This window comes from Lynx canadensis, chromosome E3 (assembly GCF_007474595.2).
Source record: "Lynx canadensis isolate LIC74 chromosome E3, mLynCan4.pri.v2, whole genome shotgun sequence".
Classification (NCBI taxonomy): Eukaryota; Metazoa; Chordata; class Mammalia; order Carnivora; family Felidae; genus Lynx; species Lynx canadensis.
Window position 1 is genome coordinate 33918947 of NC_044318.1, and position 22084 is coordinate 33941030.

Sequence of the window (22084 nt, forward strand, 5' to 3'; positions counted from 1 at the left end):
TAATGGAGCACTATTGATCAATGAGAAGGAATGAACTAAACCATACACAACAACATAAATGAATTGCACAAACTTGATATCTAGTGAAATAAACGAATCACAAAAGAGTAAATTCTGTGTGATTTCATTTATGTAAAGTACCAAAACAGGCAAAGCAATCTATGTTGTAGAAATCAGGATGGTAGTTATCCATGGGGGAAGGGTTGAGATTGGACAAGAGGGATGCTTCCAGTAGCTGGTAATAGTATTTCTTGGTCTGGATGTTAGTGTCCTGTGTGTGTTCAGTTTGTGAAAAATTGGTGAGCTGTACACTTACGATATGTGAACTTTTCATGTATATATATTTGAATAAAAAGTTACAAAACAAAGTTGAGTGAGAAGATAGAGAAGGTCAGGGTGGTGATGGGTGTGCTGTTTTACACCAGGTGGGCAGGACTGGCCTCTCATGAGGAGAAAACTGAGCAGAAACCCAAGGGAGTGAACCATGTGGGTATCTACATACCTGGGGGTAGAATATTCTGGTGAGTGCTCATCTAGCTTGTCTTAGACTGAGTTCTTTGAAGATAAGCACCTGGTATACCTTTGAAATTCCAGTGTTTACCTCAGCACCTACCACATTGCTAACCTGCAAATTGAATAATTTGTTTTTGGTATATTGTCCTAGTCACTTCTAGCACTTCCTTCTGGTTTTATAATTTTTTTTCATTTTTTTTAATGTTTATTTATTTTTGAGACAGAGAGAGACAGAGCATGAGTGGGGGAGGGGTAGAGAGAGAGGGGGAGACACAGAATCTGAAGCAGGCTCCAGGCTCCAAGCTGTCAGCACAGAACCTGATGTGAGGCTTGAACTCGCGAACCGTGAGATCATGACCTGAGCTGAAGTTGGATGCTTAACTGACTGAGCCACCCAGGCGCCCCACTTCCTTCTGGTTTTAGAGACTTTTTTTTTTTTTTTTTTGCCTCACGGTCTCTTAATTCTGCTCTGTACCCTTCCATGGTACTTTCTTCTTTTGGAAAGGAGGGAACAAATCCTGAGATGTAAAATGTTTATACCCAGCTGTTTCCAAATAATCTCAGACCTTCCTCTCTCTGCCTGGAAACCACATGTTCCTTTATTTACCCCCCACTGGACCCCTCCCAACACACATACTTTATCCCACCAGGATCTAAGTGGCTCCTATTTCTAGTCTAATGCTTACTACACTTCACTGCTAGTCTTTGTTTACCTGCCTAGCTCACTTACAAGCTGAGCAGCATTGGGTCAGGTCAACATGTTATTCCCAAAGCATATGACTATTACCCTGCAGTCTTTAAAAAGTGCTGGTTGAATGGATGTGCCAGGGTTAAGATCCAGGAAGAATAAAGTTGGGGTTTGGAAGTCTGTTGATGGTTATATATAATACATAACATATTTTAAAATATTTTATTTCTTAAAATCCCTTCCCCTTCTCTCTGTAGAGAGAGAGATTTATTTTAAGGAATCTCAAGCAAATCACACTGGCAAGTAGGAAATCTGTAGGGTGGGCCAGCAGGAAGAGTTGATGTTGCACCTTGAGTCTGAAACCTGCAGGACACAAGGCTAGAACTCGGGGGTTTTATGTTATTACAGGAATTCTGGAGAATTCCTTCTTTTCTGAAAAAGCTTGATCTTTTCTTATAAGGTCTTCAATTGATTGGTTAAGGCCCACCCGCATGGTGGCAGTTAATCTGTTTTGTTCAAAATTAAATATTCATCATATCTTAAAAAATGCTTTCACAGTGTAGGGGAGGCAGATTTTTACCTTTGCCCTCCTAGGGTCTTTGGCTGGGTCTGATGATTAAATTGACATAAGACAGGAGAAAATACACATTTATTTAATGCAAGTTTTACATGATTCGGAAGCCTTCATAAGGAAACAGAGACTGAAAGAAGTGACAAAACCTTTTATACTAGGTTGAACAAAGGAAGACAGTTGTGGAAAACTAAACTGTGTGTGGGTGGTAAAGGAAGGTAAGAAGAATTATTTTAATAATGTCTGTTTTACAGAATTCTCTAGTCACAATTTCCTGTCCTTGATAATTAAGAATGTTACTTGCCCTCTGATACAGGGAGGACATCTAAGGGTCTTACCATCTGTTTCCAAGAAGAAAAGGGGGAGAGTCAGAGTGCCTTTCTTGTACCTGCTGTTTTATGTACCTTTAGCTCATAATAATTTTTATGTCACAGAGACATATTTTGGGGTGACATACTATAATTTCCTTCAACAGCAACATCTAGACTGATGTTTGACCAAACCGATGCCTAGGCAAGTTGACACATAAAGTGAACCATCACATCCACAAAAGCCAAAGAGGGTGGGTGCCCCTTTGCTGTGATGGTCTCTGTGGCAGCATTCATACCTGGGACTGCAGTTGTGGGTAATCCTTTCCCACTGGCTTTCCCTTGTCTCCACCCAGGAGTCTTATGGGATAACTGAGCAAAGGGGAAGGAATGTGCTTTGTAAGTAGATATCTTGAGGAAGCACTGGTGAGCCAGAAGGGGAGGAGACACTTGAATGTCTGGAGCACTACAGCCTATGAGTGCTGGGAGCCCATATAAAGTTGGAGAGTCCACTTCCTTGGCTTTCTGTGGCCAAGAGACAACAAAGCCCATCTAATAATACACAGGCTCAAGCCACTTTGTTTCTCAAATTTAGTAGTATGTGAAAAAAACAAAAAGAAGCAAAAACAGGGTTCCAAAATTGTGCTATGACTGAAACGGTTGCACTTGACAAATGAAAGCTTTTAACACAGAGATATTACAAAGCTTTATGATTTTGACAGTCATGCAATTGCCAGGTTTACAAAGTTAATCTGAGAAGCAGAATGCTATAAGACACCAGTTAAGTTGTAATCTGAAAGTCTCCTTCCTTTCTTGTGGGCATGTCTCTGACTGAATATATAACCAACACCCTTTAGAAGGAATGTTCAAAACCTACATTTGAGGCTTTCATGAATGTGAAGCCCAGGCAAAAAGTCCCTCTCAGCCTGGGCTAGGCTCCCGACAGCTTTAACATGCTTCAATTTCTTGTTATTTTTATGGCCTTAAGGAGGGGGTCCCAGACAGAATTAATAATGTGGTCATGAGTCACATCCTCAGCCCTGGCTTCATACTTTTTTTCCAGTTATAGATTTACCCTCAACTGAATTTATAATTACTTTTAGGACGTAAGTTTTTCCCCTAAGGCTAGAAAGGATTAATTCATTCATTACAGAGCTACTACTAGACATTGTTCTAGAGGTTGTGGGTAGAACAAAGCTGTCTATCGTCATGGAGCTGATACTCTAGTAGATGGAGACAGAAAATAAGCAATACATATAAAAGGAAAATTAAGTAGCGTGTTAGAAGATGATAAGTGGTATAGGAAAAAAATCATCAGGGTAAATGGGATCCAGAGTGTGGAGGTAAGAGGGGACCTGCTGCTCTATTAAATAGGGTGGTCCTGGTAGGTTTCACTGAGGAGACATTGAGAAGACTCCGGCAAAGACTGGAAGGAGGTGAGGCAGTCAGCCTGGAGGAAATGGGAAAGAGTATCCATGGAAGAGGTAACGAATACAAAGGCTCAGTGTGTGTGCATATGAATGCGCTTATCTGATATACTTGAGAATTAGCAAAGAAGCCAATGTGGTTGAAACTAAATGATCAAGTGGAGAGTAGTAGGAGTAGTAGGAGACAAGTTCAGGGAGGTAATGGAGGCCAGAACATGTATAGCTATATAGGAATTTGGTTTTTCTTCTGAGTTGTTGTCAACTTCCCCCCCCCCCATTATTATGCCCTGTAGGAGACTTTTTAGATTTTTATTTTCCTAATTGCTACCCTCTCATGAAATTTTAATACCATAGATATAGCTTCTATTTATCTATGTACTGTGGCCCTTTGGAGGGCTAGAAACCATTATAATATCCAAGATTTTTTCACCCCCTGCTCCCCCAAAAACAACTTTCATCCCCTTGGAGATGATATTGTTCCTGTTGAGAATGCATGCTGAGTGAAATAGGGACTCACCAGGGAGTTTAAACAGAAGAATGACATGATCTTACTATTAAAAGGATCATTCTGGATGTTCTGTTGAGAAAAGGCTATAGGAAAGTAAGTGCTGAAGCAAGAAGACCAATTAAGTAAGAGATTATGGTGACGTTGACTAGGGTAGTAGTAGTGGAGGTATTGAGAGGTAGTCAGATTATAAATATATCTTGAAGGTGAAACCAATAGGATTTCCTGAAGCATTGAGTGTAGGATGTGAGAAAAAATAAAGCAATAAGAATGATTTTAAGGTGTTTGGCCTGAGCCACTGTAAGGATGGCATTATCAACTTAGTGGGAAAAGATAAGGATAGAGTAGTTAATTTAGAGGGCAGTTGGTGGTGGAATCAGTTCATTTTTGCCCATATCTATCTGGTATGTATCCAAGTGGAGATTTTGAGTAGGCAGATAGAAGAGTCTGGAAATCAGGAAGGAGTTCTGTGCTAGAAATATAAATTTGGGAGCTATTGGTTAATAGATGGCCATGATATTGGATAAGCTAAACAAGGGAGTGAATGTAAATAGAGAAGAGAATCAAAGTCTGATCCCTGGGGCATGCCAACATCAAGAGATTGTGAGAAGAGGAGGAATCAGTGAAGGAGTCTGGGAAGGAACAATTTACCAATTGTTAGGTTAGAGGAAACCAGGAAAGTGAGGTGTCCTGGAAAACAAGTGAAGAGTATATATCAGGGGGGAGTGAGTGACAGGCTGGTGCAGACACTGCTGATAGGTGCTGAGAACCATCAGTAGGTGATTGATTGTTGGATTATGTGCTATGAAGATCATTGATAATTTCAAGAAGGACAGTTTCAGTGGAATGGTCAGAACAGAGTCTGATATAAGATTAAGAGAATGGGAGTGGAGACATCAATTGCATTGAGTAAAGTCATATACTTTTAAGAGTTTTACTGCAAAGGAATCAAAGAAAAGGGGCAGTAGCTGGTAGAAGGATTAATCTGTGGATTAATCACTGGATTAATCAGTGATCAGAACAGACCTTGGTGATCAACGGGGTCAAGGGAAGGTTTTGTCAAATTGAGAGAATAAAAGCAGAGTTCTATGCTGTTAGGAATAACTCAGAAGCGGGGGGGGGGGGGATGTAGGAGAGAGCAAAGAAAATTTCTGGGGCAATAGCCTTGTGAAATTGAGGGAGGATGGGGTCTAGTGAAGGATGGTCTTTAGATAAGAATATGGACGGTTCATTCATGGCAACTGATGGGCAGGCTGGTTATATGGACACAGATGCTGATACTAGCTGGATAGAAATGCGGGTGGGGGAGTCTGAAATATTTTCAGAATTGGGGACTACAGCCATTGCCTAGGAGAGAGGGGGAGATGATGTATTTGGAGTTTGAGGACACAGGCCCAGGTGTGAAATGGTCATCCCACAAAGAGTGACTAAGGAAGGTGGATGACAGCATCGTCGGTGGAGAGCAGCTCACGGAAGTGAAAGGCTGTGGTGTTGAAAGATTCACCCACATGGATTTTGAAATTGCTGAGTGTTAAGACAGATAGGGAATTGGAGAGAGTGACACTGAGCCAGGAGCTGACATTGTTTAGAAATGAGGGAGGAGGGTTGTTGGCAGATAACAGGAGCAACTTGCGGTAGGATCTGAAAGGCCCTGAGCAGTTATGAGCTTGAGTCCCTTCCAGGTCAAGGCAGTGGAGCTGGGAATGTGGCAGGTGAGGGTGGGCAAATGTGGCCTCAGAGGCATGGCACAGTGAGCTGGAAAGCCAAGGCCCAGGGCCAGCCAGTCAGCAGCAAGTGACCAAGCCGACTGGGAGCTAGAGTAAGGAGGGGCTCTCCTGCCTTCATTAGAGGTGAGTGTGATTGGGGCAAGCATCTGTATTTAAACGATCCTGATGGTAAGATGGAGATGTGTAAATTCCCAGAGCTCCTGGTGCACATGATCCTATAGGGCCTGAATGGATGGGAGTCCAGTTGGCACCACTGTGGACTTGTTAAACAACAATTTCTTGCATTTGTGGAGTTACAGCCCTGTATTACTTGTATTTGAAAATATCAGCTCATCCTCATTCTCTATTCAGTCCCTCAAACCTCAGCTCAGGGCTGTCATTAGAATTTAGCCCCTTGCCTTGCAAACTAAGATTATGTTCATAAACTGGGGCTTTATTTTCTCAAAATTGGGCAAAACAAAATCAAATAAAATTCAGGTCCACAAATCCAGTATCATCTCTTTCCCAATTACCCCTCCCTCTCCATCATCCCCACCTCCCTTACCATAAAACCACCCATGAGAGGTAAGGAAGCCAAATTTGGTGACCCTTTCTTTTCTCTCCTCAAATAAATGACAATGTAGCCACTGCAGAAAGAATAAAGGCCTGGGCAAGTCTTGGCAGATACTCCAAAGAGAGGAAGGGTGGGAGACCAGAAAGGGGCTAAGATGGAGGTGGGATGGTAATATGAACCCAGAGGGGTGTATGCTAGATCATGGGGTTCAACCAAGTTCTGAATCATCTCAGGGACAGAGGGGGTTGGGCCCATCAAGGAGAACTTTCCTGGGTTGGACATGGGAGAGAGTCCTTTCTGATTCTGACTTTTCCCTTGAAAACTCTTCCCAAGTTGATTAGATTCTAATGAAGGTATGAGTTAATATTATTTCATGATTCTTTAACGTTTTCATCACCAATGACCCCCTTTGTTATGGACTAAATGTCTCCCCTCACTCCCTTTTATATGTTGCAATCCTAACCCCAAATGTGATGGTAGTAGGTGGGGCCTTTGGGAGGTGATGAGGTCCTGAGGGTGGAGTCCTGTGAGTGGGATTAAGGCCACAATAAGAAGAGACTGGGGAGAGCTTCCTTCTTGTCTCTTTTCTCTACCACATGAGGATAAAACTAGAAGTCAGCAGTCTCAAGTCAAAAGAGGGCTTTCACCAGAACCTGACCATCCTGGCACTCCGATCTTGGACTTCCAGGCTCCAGAACTAAATTTCTGTTGTATCTGAGCCACCCAGGCTATGGTACTTTGGTACAGCAGCCAGGACTGAGACACCCTATTTTTAGTCTCTTTTTACAACATTATAATATGTTGTAACCTTTCCCCCATTTTTGTTTCAAATTTATTAAAATTTTTCATTTCTATTTCCAGTATCATTGGATACCTTCAACATCCATTTCTACTAAGTATTTTATTAAAATTTTTTTTAATGTTTATTTATTTTTTGAGAGAGAGAGAGAGAGAGACGGAGTGCAAAAGGGGAGGGCAGAGAGAGAGGTAGACACAGAATCTGAAGCAGGCTCCAGGCTCCGAGCTGTCAGCACAGAGCCTGACGTGGGGCTCAAACTCACAAACCATGAGATCATGACCTGAGCCAAAATCAGTTGCTTAACCGACTGAGCCACCCAAGTGCCCTTCTACTAAGTATTTTAAATACTTCAGATAGTTCACAGACCCCACTGTGGGACCCCGACTACCTAATTTCCTTTGTGACTGTCATTTACTCTACTGCCTGGGTCGGTTCCTGTGTGTTGTCAGTCCTGTCCATATTACTATTGCTTTTCATCAGAGCTGACTTCATGGGTGCTCAAACTGTACAGTCACACAAGGTCCCGTGCTCAGAAGGGCCTGTGCTGGGTTTAATGCTGTGCTGTCCCCATCTTGAAATTTGTAATAATTTTTGAACAAAGGGCCCCACATTTTCATTTTGTACAGGGCCCCCACATGTTGTAGTTGGTCCTGCCAGTCACGACTGGGAGAGGTCCTGGGGCTGGTTGGGGGCATAGCCCTGAATTACTCTGACAGGCTGCTCAAGACTCTGGCAGGAGGGAGGGAGACTTCCACTTTCTCACAATCCATATCTCAGACCCGCTTTGTTTCCTTGAGTTAAAAAATTATAAACATGAAATCACTGCTTCACTATATACTAACTAATTTGGATGTAAATCTTAAAAAATAAAAAATAAAGTTAAATTATAAAAAAAAAGTGACACGGAATGGCTTAAGGACAGATTTACATTTACAGATTTGTGGCTATATTTCTAAAAATCATAAAATGTCTAATGTCACTTTATTGTAATAAGGATTTTTTTAAGTAAAAAAAAAATTTTATAAACATGAGGGGTGCCTGCATGGCTCAGTCAGTTAAGCATCCAACTCTTGATTTCAGCTCAGGTCACGATTGCAGGGTCATGGGATCTAACCCCTGTCAGACCCTGTCAGAACCGGCTTAGGATTCTCTCTCTTTCCCTCTCTCTCTGCCCCTTCCCTGCTCATGCTCAATCTCTCTCTCTCTCTCTCTCTCTCTCTGTCTCTCTCTTTCTCTCTCTCTCTCCCCCTCTCTAAATAAACTTAAAAAAAAAATTGTAAACATGGACACAGATTCCCTCTTGCCTCTTTATTTGGAAAACCCTGCCACAAATTCTGTGCCTGTTGCTTTCATTTTTGTTTCCTTGTGCTTTATTTCATTTCCTCCCAACCAAGTGTGTACGTGGTGCAAACAGCCAAGAGTTGTTCTTGGTGGGGACCCCGTTCACCACCTCCCATGCCCCTTTTTGCCCCCACCAGGCAGGCAGCCATGCACTCCTGCACAATTCCTGCTTCTGTCTTTGAACTTCCTGCCTCCAAATGCACTGAGGGCCCAGAGTGGTAAAGGGTAGAAGGGAAAGGAGATCGAAGGAGAAGGAATGGAGAGGAGGAGAGCCTGGGGGGGGGGGGGTAGGAAATGAAAGGAAGAGAGAAGCAAAGGGCGAGTAGCTGAGGGTTGGGAAGTGCTTGGGATGAGACCCCTTTAAACTTATTTTATTTTTTAGAGAGAGAGAAAGAGAACAAGTCAGGGAGAGGGGCAGAGGGAGAGAGAGAATCCAAAGCAGGCTCCACGTATATATACGTATATATATATAGAGAGAGAGAGGGAGACAGAGAGAGAGGGAGACAGAGGGAGAGAGAGAGAGATTGTGCATACTATTTGATTTTTTGGCCTACCGATAATTCAACTACGTACATACATACATTCAACTACCCATTTAAAAGAGCTACCTAGGGGGTACCTGGGTGGCTTAGTTGGTTGGCTGTCTGACTCTTGATCTCAGCTCAGGTCTTGATCTCAGGGTCATGAGTTTGGGCTCCATGCTGGGCATGAAGCTTACTAAAATAATAAAATAGAGTAGAATAGAATAGAATAAAAAAATAAAACTACCTAATATTCAGTCATTTAATTTATGTAATTTAATAATTTCCTATTGTACACCTGGTTATTTAAATTGTTTTCAATTTTCATGTTTAAACAGTATGGACTGAAAATTCTTGGCATATCCAGGATATGCACTTTCTAGATAGGATAACTTTCTAGAAGGAGCATTTTAAAGGATGGCAGTCCACAGTGTAGAGTAGTGGCAAAAGCATGTATTAAAAACACTTATATGCTCTGTAATTTAGTTATATCATTTAGTCCCTCTGTAACTCTGTTTTCTGCATCTATAAAATGAAGGTGATAGCATACTGCTTCATGGGCAGCTGTGAGGATTGAAAGAACTAATAACACACTTAGCCTAGTGTCTGGAACATGATAAGAACTCAATAAATGTGAGCTATTATTACTGCCAGACAGCTCTTTCAAAAAGTTGCACAAATTACACAGCACCCTATACTAGGATATACTCTCACTTGAATTAATGTTAGATATTATCCCCCTTTTAAATTAGTGATTCTCAACTTTGACTATACATAGGAATCATGTGGGGAACCTTAAAAAATACTGATACCCTGGTCCCACTCCCAAATATTCTGATTTAATTGGTCTGGGATGTGACCTTCAGCATTGGAATTTTTGAGGCTTCCCAGGTGATTCTGATATACCGATATGTGAGTTATCACTGCTTTATTTTCTCTTTGGTGGAAAAATATATATATTGATGGTGCTAGCAGCTGGGAGGAGGGGGGTGAGGAGTAACTGCTTAATGGGCACTAGCTTTCCTTTTGGGGTGAAGAAAATGTTTTGGAACTAGATGGATGTGGTAGTTACATAACACTGTGAAAGTACTAAATGCCACTGAATTGCTCACTTTAAAATGATTAATTTTGTGTTATGTGAATTTCACTTCAATAAAAAAACAGAAAAATATTATGTCTTTTTTTTAATATCCTTTAAAAATTTTTTAAATGTTTATTTATTTTCAGAGACAGAGACGGAGTAGGGGTAGGAGCATAGAGAGAGAGAGGAGAGAGAATCCCAAGCAGATTCCATGCTGTCACCAAAGCGCCTGATGTGGGCCTCCATCCCATGAACTGTGAGATCGTGACCTGAACCAAAACCAGGAGTTGAACGCTTAACTGATTGAGACTCAGGTGCCCCTATTTTAATTTCTTTTACAATTATGATTGAGGGTTTAATTATATGTTTAGTAACCATTAGGATGATTTTTCTTTTACTCTTTTTCTTAAGCCTGTCTATTGCTCACTTTTCTGCTAAGATGTTCATTTTACTGTTTGTAGGAGCTGTTAGAATGTTAACCTTTGTCTGACTCGGGTTTCAGATGTTTTTTTCAGTTTGCTTTTTGTCTTTTATTCCTGTGGTTTTTTTTAATTTTTTTAAACATTTATTTATTTTTGAGAGACAGAGTGAGACAGAGCATGAGCAGGGAAGGGGCAGAGAGAGAGGGAGACACAGAATCTGAAGCAGGTTCCAGGTTCCAGGCTATCAGCACAGAGCCTGATGTGGGGCTTGAACTCGCAAACCACGAGATCATGACCTGAGCCGAAGTCGGAAACTTAACCGACTGAGCCACCCAGGCGCCCCAATTCCTGTGTTTTTTGACGTACAAGTTAAGTTTTTTTTCTTGTTATTAAACTTTCAAGTGTTTTATGATTTTGCCCTTCAGTGTCAGGCTTAGAAAGTACCCCCCCAACCACCCCCCACACACACACACTAGAAAAAGAGCAAACTAAACCTAAAGAGAACAGAAGGAAGGATATAATAAACATTAGAGTGGAGATAGAGAATACAAAATAAAGTAGTAGAGAATTCAAAATAATAGGGAAAATCCATTAAACCAAAAGTTGGTTCCTTAAAAAGATCAACAAAATCAACAAATTTTTAGCCCAACTGACTATGAAACAAGACTCAAATAAAATCAGAAATGAGTTTCAGATAACATTACTATTGACCTTACAGGAAAAAGAAAAAGATTGTAAGAATATTCTGAATAGTTGCCAACAAATTAAATAATCTAGATGAAATGGACAAATTCTTAGAAACACACAATGTACCAAAACTGATTCAAGAGGAAATAAAAAATCTGAATAGACCTATAACAAGTTAGGAGATTGAATCAGTAATCAAAGACTTTCACAAAAGGAAAAGTCCAGGACCAGAGGGCTTTACTGGTATTATCCAGTGAAAAATTCTACCAAACATTTAAAGAAGTATGAATACCAGGGCGCCTGGGTGGCTCAGTCGGTTAGGCGGCCGACTTGGGCTCAGATCATGATCTCGCAGTCCGTGAGTTCGAGCCCTGCGTCAGGCTCTGTGCTGACAGCTCGGAGCCCAGAGCCTGTTTCAGATTCTGTGTCTCCCTCTCTCTGACCCTCCCCTGTTCATGCTCTGTCTCTCTCTGTCTCAAAAATAAATAAACGTTAAAAAAATTAAAAAAAAAAAAAAGAAGTATGAATACCAATTCTTCTCAACCTCCTTCAAAAAATAGGAGAGGAAGAAACACTTCCTAATTTATTCTGTTAGTCCAGCATTATCCTTATAACAAAGCTATAAGAATACATTGCAAGGAAAGAAAACTGCAAACCAATATTCTTTATGAACATAGATGCAAAAATCTTCAACAAAGTATTAGTGAACTAAATCCAGCAACATATTGAAAGGATTATATACTGTGATAAAGTGGGATTTAACCCAGGAATGCAAAGATGGTTCAACTTACAAAAATCAATCACTGTAATACACCACAATAGGAGAAAGAAGGAAAAAAAAATTCCCACATGATGATCTCAATTGATGCAAAAAAAGCATTTGACAAAATCCAACACTTTCATGATAACAAGAAAAGGATGCCTGCTTTTACCACGTCTATTCAGCGTTGAATTAGAAGTTCTAGCCAGAGCAACTAGGCAAGAAAAATAAAACACATCTAAATTGTAAATGAAATAAAACTATATTTATTTGCAGATAATATGGTTATGTGTGTGTGTATATATATTTTTCTCTCTCTCTGTATATATATGTGTGTGTGTGTGTGTGTGTGTATGTGTGTGTGTGTGTATTTATAAAATCCCAAAGAATCCATGAAAACACTATTAGAGCTAATAAACCAATTCAGCAAAGTTGCAGGACACAAAATCGACACACAAAAATCAGTTGTATTTATATTCATTAGCAATTAATCTAAAAAGGACATTAATAGCAATACCATTTATAATACATAAAAAGAATAATATACTTAGAAATAAAGTTAACCAAGGAGGTGTGAGACTTGTATAAGGAAAATTACAAAAAAAAAATTGCTGAAAGAAATTAAAGAAGATCTAAATAAATGGAAAGACATCCATATTCATGGGTTGTTAAAAGACTTAATATGGTTAAGATGGCCATACTGTCTATCATACTGCAAAGTGATCTACAGGTTCAGTGCAATCCTTATAAAAATCCCAATGGCCTTTTTGCAGAAAGGGAAATCACTCCTAAAATCCATAAATCAAGAGAATTGAAAACATATGTCTACCACAGAAAAACGTACACAAATGGTTGTAGCAGTACTATCCACAATAGCTGAAAGGTGGAAACAACTCAAATGTCCATCAACTGATGAATGACAAACAAAAACTAATATATCTATATACAACGGAATATCATTCAGCTGTTAAAAGTGATGAAGTCCTGATTCACGCTGAAACATGAATGAGTTTGGAAATGAAAGAAGCCAAAAACAAAAGGCTACTTATCATATGTTTCTATTTATATGAAGTGTGTAGAATGGGCAAATCCATACAGACAGAAAGTTAGTGGTTGCCAGAGGGAAGGAGGGGGGAATGGGGAGTGAATGCTTAATGGATATGGGGTTTTCTTTGGCGTGATTAAAAGATCTGGAAGTAGTGGGAATGGTTGCACAATATTGTGAATGTACTTAATGTCACTGAATTGTACACTTTAAAATGTTAAAATGATGAACTTCATGTTATGTATTTTGTACTACAATAAAAAGTCCTTTCCAATGCAAGATCAAGTAAATTTTTACTTCCAAAAATAATAGGTTTTTTGTTTTACTATCAAAATTTTTACTCTTTAATTAAAATTTTTTACCCAAGTTATCACAATACCATTTATTGAATAATGTCTTTATTCTGCGCTGGTGTGAAATGCTGCCTTTATCATATGGTCTGAGGCCAGGCTTTCTCTCCAGCATGTGGTTGGATTTTGCAGTATTATTAGCCTCTCTAGTCTGTTTTCAGTATAACATGTTTTTTTATCTATTGTAGTTTAGAGCACATTTTAGTTTAGTACACATTTTAATATCAGAGTACCTCATTATTTAAGCATTTTCTTGGTGATTTTTTAACATTTTTCTCCCAGATGAACCCAATGATTATTTTGTTAGATTAAAACTACCCCTTTGGGGGCACCTGGCTGGCTCAGTTGGTGGAGTGTGCGACTCTTGATCTTGGGGTTGTGAGTTCGAGCCCCATGTTGGGTATAGATATTACTTAACAATAAAATCTTAAAAAAAATACCCCTTTTGAATTTTAATCATAATTGCATTTAAGTTGAACACATTTACAATAGTGTGTATTCCTGTCCAAGAACATATGTCTATTTATTTAACTCTTCTTCCATGTCATTTAGTAAAGTTTTGAAGTTGAATTTATATACATATTATACTTTTATCACTTCATTTCTAGAAAATTAAAAGTTGTTTCTGTTGAAACTTTGGTGACTGATCATTGGTAGTATGCAGGAAAGTATAAGGGAAAGCTATTAGTTTTTGTTTAAATATTTTATAACTAGCCATGTTACTGAGTTATAATTGACTCTAACAATTTTCAGGTGCTTCCTTGGGTTTTTAGGTAATGATATCATACATGAATAACAGAAATTTTGTTTATGCCTTACCGTGTAATCTTGGGCATAGTTCCATCATAGGATTTAACTACCAAATGTAAAATTCTTGCAATATTGGCTGGTACACAGTAAGCATTTTATAATCCTAGTATTATAATAATGATACCATATTCTCTAACAGAAAAATTGGGGGGGGGGATGGTACCTGGCTGGCTCATCAGTTGATAGAGCATGTGACTCTTGATTTTGGGATTGTGAATTCGAGCCCCATGTTGGGTGTAGAGATTACTTAAAAACCTTAAAAAAAAATGTTTGGTGTTTTATCCTTTATCTTTGATATTAGTTGTTGGTTTGAGATAGATTTAAAATATTTTTTCATGATATAGAAGTATTTGCTTCTACTTTTCTAGCGCTTTTGTTTGTTAAGATAAATGTTGTCTGTTTAATTTCACAGAATACTGATTTGCATCTATTTGAATTGTCCTTTCTCCTTTTTATACAATAAACTATATTAATAGATTTTCTAATGTTTAGCTAGTCCTATGCTATAATAAATCCAAATTGGTCACAGTATCATTAAAATGTTGAATCTGATTTGCTTATTTTTTTTATAATCATTATATCTATACTTTTAAATGAGATTAATGTAAGGTTTTGTATTTTTTTCTATGTTGTGTGTGTTAGCCAGGAGTTGGTGTCCAGGTTTCTGTTAGCTTCATAAAATGACTTGGGAAATACTCCACTTTCCCCAATGTTCTGCAGCAGTTTTTACAGTATAGAAATGATTTATTTCTAGAACATTTGAAAGAATTTACCCTCAAAGCCAATTAGATCTGACATCTTTCTTGGAAGTATATTGTTGTAAACCTTAAAAAAATCTCATTTGTGATTTGTGATAAGTTCAGGATTTTAACTTCTTATATCAATTTTGAAAATTTCCTAGAAAATCACCCATTTCATCAATATTTTAAAATGTTTTAGCCTAGAGTTGTATAAGCAGTCAATTCTGCAATAACACAACATAAGCATTCCTAAAAATTACTAAAATCACACAGTGAAAACCACAGGGTTTAGGGGGAAAATGGGATTAGGGGTATAATCTTCAAAAACTTTGTCAATGACACATTCAAAAAAGATACGAATGTAATAAAACCGTAGCACACTACAATAAACATGGCCTTATATATTGAAAAAGACCTGAAATTTGCTTGTGGAAGTGGGCACTGGAAAAGTTGCAGCTTGAGAATATTTTGAAGTGGCCAAGGAGGAAATCTAAAATTGGTCCAAGGTGTAACACTAGATCTGGGTGGGTGTGGCTCCTAACACATCCAGGTTGCTGAGGTAACTGGCAAATGCTTTAGATGAGTGCTCTGTGGGTTTCCTACAGAGCTGGGTGCAGTTTTTTGCATTCACGTGGGGTTCCCCCTGAAGGTCTCTCAGTAGCACCCTAAAGTACTGATTTATTTCCAGCAGGTTCCAGAGGGTAGATTTACAGCAAGTTCTGCTGCTGTGACTCCACAGTGACTTCTCTGCCATTCAGTGGGCCGTGACTTGAGTCATCTCCAAAAGATCTGGATCTCAGCCCTAGGAGAAGTAGCTGCCTCTTATCTCTGCTATTCTTATGAATCGTTGTTCTTGGGAAGAATCCACTCTGACTCTCTCAGGTAGATACCCTCTTCCTATAGTGGGAATTTGTCATGCCAAAGTCCTCCCATTATGGAATCACAATATATCAATAAAACAACTACAGTGAACACCAAATACATTTTGTGAAAATTTACAAATGAATGACAAAATGTAAATTCTCTCACGGATGGTGAGATTGTTTCGGATATGATGAATTATTATCTAAAACCGTGGCGAAAAAGGTAATTCCTCAGATGTGTAAGCCAAGCTTTGTGCAAAGACCCAGAGTGGGAGTGGGGGATTGGTTTTTGGCACACCAGAATGAAATCTGCCTGTTTACAGGAAGTTGTATTGGTTTCAAAGGACAGAAAGTGAGACTCCAGGATTCAGGGGATGGGGGGTGGGAGTGGATGAGGAACTAGGACTTAGAAAGGTAGAAAAGAGAGACACAGGGCTTGGAAGAATTGGCAGTATCAGGCAGAACATGCATATATGCCATATAACAATTTCCATGCCTTCTCTCAGGAAGTTACCAGAGTGAACTCACTCTTTAATGCTGCAAAGGCCTATTAAACTTTTATTGTTTTATGCTGTACCTGGGTCCATGGTTCATGCTGAGTATTTAAGAGAAACGTCTAGGCTGTCATGGATCCATTCACGGAGTGCAAGATTCTGACTGTCAGGTTGGTGTTTCTGGCTCCGGGGAGTACCTCCCTTGCCTCCACTGCCTCTCATCACTGGCTCCTGTGTTTTCTTCCTGTGCAACTGAGGGAAGCTCTCCATCTCCTTACCTGTGCCTCCTGTGACTCCAGGGGCAGCCATTACAGGGTGAAACATCATTCTTAGGAGGAGGGTGAATTGTTAGGTGTTAGGGTCTATTAGGGAATCCAAAACACAAACCCAGAAGAGATCATTTCAGGGAAATTCCTGTGGAGAACAAAAATAAGCAATTCCCCATGGTTCTTAGCTCTCCTCACCCTTCAAAAGTGTTTCCTTTCTTGGGGGCACCTGTGTGGCTCAGTCGGTTAACTGGCTGACTTCTGCCCAGGTCACGATCTTGCAGTTGGTGAGTTCAAGCCTCGTGTCGGGCTTTGTGCTGACAGCTCAGAGACTGGAGCTTGCTTCAGATTCTGTGTCTCCCTCTCCCTCTCTCTGCCCCTTCCCAACTCGTGCTAAGCCTCTCTCTGTCTCTCAAAAAATAAACTAAATGTTAAAATTTTTTTCAAAAAAAAGTGTTTACTTTCTATCCCACTGTAAGAGAAAGAGATGGAAATCTATGGTGTTGTCTCTGCTTTTTAGGAGAGCGGGGGCGGGGGGGGGGAAGGCAGGAATTCGGTGGGGGCAGGGGGGGTGGGAATCCCTTTCTGAAAAGAGAGTGGGTAATTGGCTGGAGTGACTTTTGCTGTGTCTTTTGGAAATATGAGTATGGTAAGAAGCTAAGAATATCTCCTAGAGAAGGCATTTCTCTGTTTGCCCGTAAGTCAAAAGTGGAGATCTGGGGCTTAATATAGCTACAGATACATTTTGTTTGGACTGTTTAAACAATGCTGAATGGGTTGTTGATAGTTAAACAGTAGGGGCTTTCAAATGAAAATACGGATTTCTGGTTTCACTTAAGTGGTTGATCTGGCAAGATTGGTCTTTATTCTAAAAGTATGAAAGAGTTTGGCAGGGAAACCCTAATTCCTTAATAATCTGTTCCAAGGAAAGTGTTGATTTCATTTCCAGAGTAACCTTTCACTGTGAGAAAGAGTGAGACTTCTTGGAGATAAAACTTTCCACCTTTTAAAAAAGCTGAACCGTAACATACATGAAAATATATAAATCATAAGTGCTCAATGAAATAAAAGATAACACACCTGTGGAATCATCACTCAAGTCAAGTAGACATTACTAGTATCCTTAGGAACTTTCTCTCATGCCTTCATTCCCATCACTACCACCCTCTCTTCTTTCCAGGTGTAAACATTATAGTTTATTTTTGCCTGATTTTACATTTTATAGAAGTGTAATCATACACTGTGTACTTTTTTGTGTCTTCTTTTTTTATCATTAAGAAGATGTGTCTTCATTCAATATTTTTGGTGAGATTCATCTACATTGTAGCGTAAAGCTATTATTCATGTTCATCTCACGGTACTCCAGTATATGAAAATACAACACTTTCTTTATCATTGCAGTGGTTGATAGACAATTGGGTTGGTTTCAGTTTTTGACTATTTTAAGTATTGCTACTATAAATCTTCTTGTCCATGTCTTTTAGTGTGCACATGCATGCCTTTCTGTTGGGTATATACCAACAAGCTAAATTGCTTGGTCCCAAGGTATACGTATGTTCAACTTTGGTACTTACTGCCAGTTTTCCAAAGTGGCTTTCCCAATATATACCCTCACCAAAACAGTATGAGGGATTCAATCGCTTCACATCCTCACGAGCATTGGTATTGTTTCTTAGTTTTAGCCTTTCTTTGAATATGTGGATGTATTGTGGTTTTCATTTTCGTTCTTTTCTTACTTATTCTGTTGAGCATCTGTTCATATATTTATTGGTCATTTGAATTTCCTCTACTGCGAAATGCCTGTTAAGGTATCTTCTGTCCATTTCTAATTGGGTCATCTGTCTTTTTCCTATGAATTGGGAGGAATTCTTTATAGGTTTTGGATACAGCCCCTTCATTTGTTGTGTGTGTGTTACAAATATCTTCTCCAGCCCTGTGTTATGACTATCTTTCACACTAATTGTGTCTTTTGATGAAAATGAATAATTTTTTTATTTCAAAATTTTATTGTGATAAGAACCTGCTTAACAATTTTTAAAATATACAACATGGTATTATAGGTAAAATGTTGTACAGCAGATGTTCAGAACTTATTTATCTTGCTTAACTAAAACTTTATGCTCATTGATTAGTAACTCTCCATTTCCCCCATCCCTAGCTCTTAGCAAACACATTTCCATTTTTCAAGTCTATAAATTTGACTATTTTTGATACTTCATATAAGCAGAATCATGCAATATTTGTCTTTCTGTGACTGGTTTCTCACACCTAGCATAATATCTTCAAGGCTCATCCATGCTGTCTCTTGTTACAGAATTTCCTTCCATTCCATTGTATGTACATACCATGCTTTATCTTTTCGTCTGCCGATGGATGTTTTCACATCTTGGCTATCGTGACTAGTGCTACAATGATCATGGGAATGTTAACATCTCTTCAAGATCTTGATTTCAATTCTTTCGGATAAATACTCAGAAGTAGGATTGCTAGATCCTGGTTTTTTTTTTTTTTTTTTTTTTAACATTTTATTTATTTTTGAGACAGAGAGAGACAGAGCATGAACAGGGGAGGGGCAGAGAGAGAGGGAGACACAGAATCTGAAACACGCTCCAGGCTCTGAGCTGTCAGCACAGAGCCCGACACGGGGCTCGAACTCACGGACCGCGAGATCGTGACCTGAGCCGAAGTCGGATGCTTAACCGACCGAGCCACCCAGGCGCCCCAACTAGATCCTGTTTTTAATTTGGAGGGGGGAACATACATTCTGTATTCCATAGCAGCTGCACCATTTTACATTCTCACCAACAGTGTGCAAGGGTTCCAATTGCCCCACATCCTTGACAGTTTTGTTGTTGTTATTGTTGTTGTTGTTTGATAATAGTCATCCTGACAAGTGTGAGGTGATACTGTGATTTCCATTCTCCTGATGATTAGTGATGTTGAGCATCTTTTCATATACCTGTTGGCCATTTGTGTGTCTTCTTTGGAGAAAGGTCTGCTCAAGTCCTTAGCCCATTTATAACTGGGTATTAGGTTTTTTTGTTAATGAATTGTTGGACCTATATATTTTGGAGCTTAAGTCCATATCAGTTATATGGTTTGCAGACACTCTGTAGGTTGCCTTTTCACTCTGTTGATTGTTTCCTTTGCTGTACAGAAACTTTTTAGTTTGATGCAGTCACACATGTCTATTTGTGTTTTTGCCTGTGCTTTTGTTGTCATATCCAAAAAAATAATTGCCAAGAGCAATGTTAAAAAGTTATTTCCCTAAATTTTCTTCTAGTAGTTTCATGATTTAAGGTCTTACATTTAAGTCTTTTATCCATTTTGTATTACGTTTATATATGTATAGTACCTCAGTGTCCCTTTTGTAATGGAGATAAGAATAGTACTTCATAGATTTTGTAAAAAGTAAATGAAGTAATATATATAAAGCACATAAAAGAGTGCCTGGCATTTTCTAAGTTATAACTGTTAGCCCTGTACTGTGTTTCATTTTCCTTATAGCCCTGTCCCCATTCTGCCCTGGGATTCCAGGCCCAAACCCCTCTGGCTTCTACCACTGAGATGTGTGGCAGTCCCTGTCCTGCTCTGGCCACTCCTCCACTGTTGACAGCATCCTGGGTTGCTGGCTGGCCATATCCACATGATGGGGACTCCACACTTCTGCATTGGTGGGAGTACCTGAGAGAAAACATGCGCTGTGAGTGTCTATGCGGGGAGAGAGCAGGACACTTGGAGCTTCATGAAGGAAAGGTGAACAAGGAGAGGGCTTTGAGAAACAAGACTCCTGTGTTTTCAGTAGAGAGGTGGGGCAGGATGCTGGGACTTTTCCAAGGGCATGTAAGTGAAAGAGTCAGAGCTACATGAATGTAATTAGTACCATTGAGCTGCCTTTCCAGTTTAGGTAACCAGATGTTATGTAATGAGTCAAATGACAGAATTAAAAAAAAACCTTTCAAATAATACAGTTTCTGATATACAAAAGCACCCCCCAATTAGTTAATAAATAAAATCCCCATTTATTCTCTTAAGTAAAATTAACTTGTAAATGACATAAAATTCAAACTTTTGTCCCACATTCCACCTCAATTTCTTTTGCTTTCTTTTTCTTTTCTTTTCTTTTCTTTCTTTTCTTTTCTTTTCTTTTCTTTTCTTTTCTTTTCTTTTCTTTTCTTTTCTTTCTTTCCCTTATTGAACAGCGAGTAGGCTGTGGTCCTTTTAGAACCTAAATCCTGAATGACTTCTTGCTCAATGCATGTAGTTTCCTCAGCTCCTCCAAAGTTAAATTAATCCAAACCCCATATCTTCCATGTGTGCCAGTTTCTAATAGTCAAGATTAATGGAAAACAGAAAACTGTCACAGGACCTGTGAGTTACCTTCCATTTATTTTTTTTTTTTTTAATTTTTTTTTTTTCAACGTTTATTTATTTTGGGGACAGAGAGAGACAGAGCATGAATGGGGGAGGGGCAGAGAGAGAGGGAGACACAGAATCGGAAACAGGCTCCAGGCTCTGAGCCATCAGCCCAGAGCCCGACGTGGGGCTCGAACTCCCGGACCGCGAGATCGTGACCTGGCTGAAGTCGGACGCTTAACCGACTGCGCCACCCAGGCGCCCCGAGTTACCTTCCATTTAGAAAAGAAAAACATTTTAACATCTCTAGTGGTTATATAGAATAAAAGTATGTCCCAAGAAACAGTGCCTTGTGCAAAGATATTACAAATCTCAAAGACTTCTGGAGAGGAGGAAAGTAGAATAGAAAAGCTAGCCATATGTTCAATGGATCACACTCTCTGTGAACTCAGTTGTAAAGTTAGCAACAAGCTAATTGTAGCTCTTGCGTACCATGTTTTTGAGGAATGTTCATCTAAGCATATCCTCTCTGATCTGAAATGGGAAACTCAGATACATTCCTATCTTGCTGCAAAGTTTAGAAATTTGCCATATCGTCACCCTCAGTTACTAGACTAATTTGAGGTTCCCCTTTATTTTAATTTTAATTTTAAATTTTTTTTTTTGAGGGGAGGAAGGGCAGCAGGAAAGGGAGAGAGAATCTTAAGTAGGCTCCCAGCACAGAGCTTGACGGAGGGCTAGACTCACAACTGTGAGAGCATGACCTGAGCTGAAATCAAGAGTCAGACACTTAGCCCACTGAGCCACCAGGTTCCCCGAGGCTCCCCTTTATTTTTAAACAGTGTATTGAGGTGTAATTGACAAACCATAAACACATATTTAAAGTATGCAGTTTCATAAGTTATAACATATATGTACACCTGGAAAACAATCTTCACAAAGAAGATAATTAACATACTCAACACCCAGGAAAGTTTCCTCATGGCCCTTCCTAATCCTTCTCATGCCCACCTCCCACTCCCTCCCCAGGAAACCACACATCTTCTTTCTGTCTTTTTATCTTAGTTTGCATTTGCTAGAACTTTACACAAATGTGGCCATACAATACATACTCTTTTTTCTGTGTGGCTTCTTTCACTCAACATAATTATTTTGACATTCATCAACATTTCTGCGTGTGACAATAGCTCATTCCCCATTTACTGCTGTGTAGTTTTCCACTGTATGGATATACCATTACTTGACTATCCATTCATC

The 22084-nt window shown here is 39.3% G+C and overlaps 1 protein-coding gene across 2 annotated transcripts in view; it reads left to right on the top strand.

Annotated features, from left to right (window-relative positions):
• The window catches only part of LOC115503683 (NXPE family member 3-like), a 67993-nt gene that overhangs the window by 4382 nt on the left and 41527 nt on the right, over positions 1–22084 (top strand). The window contains exons 2-3 of one of the 2 annotated variants that reach the window (XM_032591529.1): positions 10181–10348; positions 15537–15730. The gene's annotated coding sequence lies outside the window, so the exon portion shown is untranslated. The remainder of the gene's footprint in view (positions 1–10180; positions 10349–15536; positions 15731–22084) is intronic. The other variant, XM_030299985.1, reaches the window with a different exon arrangement.